This window comes from Triticum dicoccoides, chromosome 1B, assembly GCF_002162155.2.
Source record: "Triticum dicoccoides isolate Atlit2015 ecotype Zavitan chromosome 1B, WEW_v2.0, whole genome shotgun sequence".
Lineage (NCBI taxonomy): Eukaryota > Viridiplantae > Streptophyta > Magnoliopsida > Poales > Poaceae > Triticum > Triticum dicoccoides.
Window position 1 is genome coordinate 244,782,707 of NC_041381.1, and position 4,076 is coordinate 244,786,782.

Sequence of the window (4,076 nt, forward strand, 5' to 3'; positions counted from 1 at the left end):
GCGCTTGCGTAGTCATGGTGATTTTACAACGCACTTGCATCACACACGGTTAAGCCAGTACCTGCACTATTTTGCTCGCGCTTGCGCAGTGGTGGTGATTTTACAGCGCACTTGCATCGCACACGGTTAAGCCAGTACCTCCACCATTTGCTCGCATTTACGCAGTCATGCTGATTTTAGAGCACGCACTTGCATCGCACACGGTTAAGCCAGTACCTGCACCATTTTGCTCACGCTGGTCACCCTATGGGACCCACTTCCTCCTATACGCACATTTGTTCTTTTAGAAATTGTGTGCGATGGCTGGTGTGTTGCGGCCTAGCCTTCAATGAGCACTGACACTGGTAGCGGGAAACTGATGGGAGAAGAGGTGGGAACCGATGAGAGGAGTGGTGGGAAATGGTAGCCTGTTTAGAAAACATACAAGAGAAGGAAACATGAGCTAGACGAGGCACGCGCACAGTGCTTACACATACACTGCATGTGCTGTCGAAAGGGCTGATGGTTGCCGCTCAGCTTGGGAGCATCCAATGGTGCAGACGTACGATCAGAACATGGTTTGGGTTCTGGCCAATCAGAACGCATGACTCAGATCGCGGGCGGCATTGGCCACGGTTTGGTAGGCACACGGCTTTCGTTTGGCCTTTTTATACACTAATTAAGTTTCCTAGGCATTTAATGTCCATAATTCAAATCTGAACTTCAAATACATGCTAAAGTCCACCAAAATGGCTAGAAAAATTACACATGAAAGTTGGCATGGTGTCACGTCATGAAAGTTGGCATGGTGTCACGTCATGGCGTATATATGTCGTAGTAAAAACATTGTCCAATTTGGGCCAAGCTTTATTACAAACCTCAAATGAACTCTGAAAAGGTTGAAAGTTAGTATGGTATCATGATTTCATGCACATAGCATGTTCTAAAAAGTTGAGAGGGTTACGGCAAAAACTGGATGCACTTCGTGTGCAAAATGGACAATCTCTTTCGAAGTATTATGGTTACGAACGAAAACTCATCTGTTACAAAGGGATTTCACTCTTTTGAACTTATTTGAACTCCAAACTTTTTGTGTGTTCAAAATGCACCATTCAAAGCCATATCATCAATTTTCAACCCATTCTGACTTCATTTGGTATTATTCATGCATTTACTAATTTTTTGAGATAAATGACCCTGAAATTGAAAAGCACTTTCAAATGAACTCTGAAAAGGTTGAAAGTTGGCATGGTATCATCATTTCACCCGCATAGCATGTTCTAAAAAGTTTAGAGGGTTAACGCAAAAACTGGATGCACTTCGGGTGCAAAATGGACAATCTCTTTGGAAGACATGGTATCACGTCATGGCACATATATGTCGTGGTAAAAACATTGTCCAATTTGGGCCAAGCTGTATTACGAACCTCTTAAAAATCAGAGCTTCTCTCAACAAGAAGCCTTGTGTTTCCTATAGGAAAACGTGTTCCCCTTGTTGTCGAAACATAATCATGGCCTCTTTTCGCATTGTATTTTCCTCTATGGGCAACATGGAACTACAAGATATCCATGCCGAAATTTAAACTTATTCAGGGTTCATTTGGCCTTTTTATACATTAATTGAGTTTCCTAGGAATTTAATGTTGATAAATCAAATCTGAACTACAAATACATGGTCAAGTTCACCAAAATGGCTAGAAAAATTCTACATGCATGTGTCCTTGGGTGCATGTTTAATTAGGTCCCATGACAGGAACGGGAACGAATTACAACTGTACCGGCGTCCTAGCTCGTCCTCAACCAGTTGGAATCTCGGGTTGTAAATCCCCATAAAATCCAAAACTCACCAGAAAGTCATCAAAGGTGGCATGGTGTCACGTCATGGCACATATATGTCATGGTAAAAACATTGCCAATTTGGGCCATGCTTTATTACAAACCTCTTACAAACCGGAGCTTCTCTCAACAAGAAGCCTTGTGGTTCCAATAGGCAAACGTGTTCCCCTTGTCGAAATGTAATCCTAGCCTCTTTTTGCCTTGTATTTTCTTTTATAGGCAACATGGAACTACATGATATCCATGCTGAAATTTAAACTTATTCAGGGCTCATTCGGCCTTTTATACACTAATTGAGTTTCCTAGGCATTTAATGTCCAAAATTCAAATTTGGACTACAAATACATTCTCAAGTTCACCAAAATGGCTAGAAAAATTGTACATGCATGTGTCCTTGGGTGCATGTTTAATTAGGTCCCATGCCAGGAATGGGAAGGAATTACAACATTACTCGCATCCTGGCTCGTCGTCACACATTTGGAATCTCGGGTTTTAAATCCCCATAAAATCCAAAACTCACCAGAAAGTCATCAAAGGTGGCATGGTGTCACATCATGGCACATATATGTCGTGGTAAAAACATTGCCAATTTGGGCCAAGATTTATTACAAACCTATTACAAACTAGAGCTTCTCTTGAGGAAGCCTGATGGTTCCTATCGGGAAACGTATTCCCCTTGTGGAGAAACGTAGTCGCTCCCTCTTTTCGCCTTGTATTTTCTTCTACGGGCAACATGGAACGACATGATATCCATGCTGAAATTTAAACTTAATCAGGGTTTGTTTGGCGTTTTTATACACTAATTGAGTTTCCTATGCATTTAATGTCCATAATTCAAATCTGAAGTACAAATACGTGCTCCAGTTCACCAAAATGGCTAGAAAAATTATACGTGCATGTGTCCTTGGGTGCATGTTTAGGTCCCATGCGAGGAATGGGAACGAATTACAACCTGACCGGCGTCTTGGCTCATTCTCAAACATTTGGAATCTCGGTTTTTAAATCCCCATAAATCCAAAACTTACCAAGAAGTCATTAAAGGTGGCATGGTGTCATGTCATGGCACATATATGTCGGGGAAAAAACATTGGCAATTTGGGCCAAGCTTTACTACAAACCTCTTAAAAACCAGAGCCTGTCGCAAGAACCCTCGTGGTTTCGATAGGGAAACATGTCCCCTTGTGGGCCAAACGATAATCACTCCCTCTTCTAGCCTCGTATTTTTTTCTACCCGCAACACGTACGAAACAACGGGAGATTCGCGCTGAACTTTGAAATTATTCAGGGTTTGTTTGACCCTTTTTATTCATTATTTGAGTTTTCTAGGCATTTAATGTCCATAATTCAAATCCGAACTACAAATACATGCTCCAGTGCACCAAAATGGCTAGAAAAAATGTACATGTGTCCTTGGGGTGCATGTTTAGGGTTCGTTTGGCCATTGTATATATTACTAGTTAAGTTTTCTACGCATTAAATGTAGTCCATAATTTAAATTTGAACTACAACCATAAAATGGGTTGGAAATCGTACATGTGTCATTGGCTGCATGTTTAGGTCTCATTTAAGGAATGGGAATGAATTACAAACTTTTCGTCGTCCTGAAACATTGAGAATTTCGGTTTTGAAATCCTAGTAAATCAAAAACTCACCCAAAAAAATATGAAACTTCGCATGGTTTCATGACATGGCACATATATGTCGTGGTAAAAAAATCATCCAGTTTGAGAAGAGGCGCATACATTAGTAGCCAATGAAGTCCTTTTTGAAACAATAAATTCACATGTTAATATCACAAACGGTTGTATCATATGAACCATGTCAATATTTAACCATACTCAGTGGTGTGTGTGCATCAGTTTGATTAGACGGGAAGAGCGCGAAAAGTCCGTCGTGCAGGCTCGACGGGACGCGTGCGAGCAGTTCACCACGCAGGCTCGATGGGACACGTGCATGCTATCCACCTCGCAGGCTCGTTGGGACACGTGCAAGCAGCAAGGCCGCCCATGCTCACCGGGAAGCAAGGTCTTTGACCTCCATGCACCAGCCGTAGCTCGCCTCGCTCAAAACTTCACCATTAATGGGTTAATTAAAGAGCCTAGACGAAGGTTTTTTTAGGGGTGGACGGAGGGTGTTTGGTTGTGATTCCATGGCAGCATTTGCTTCGTTCGTGTTTTCAACTCGTATTCTAGCCTAATTTAAATTTCCACATAGGGCAACGGATAATACGACGACAAATAAAATGGCAACAGACAGTACAAA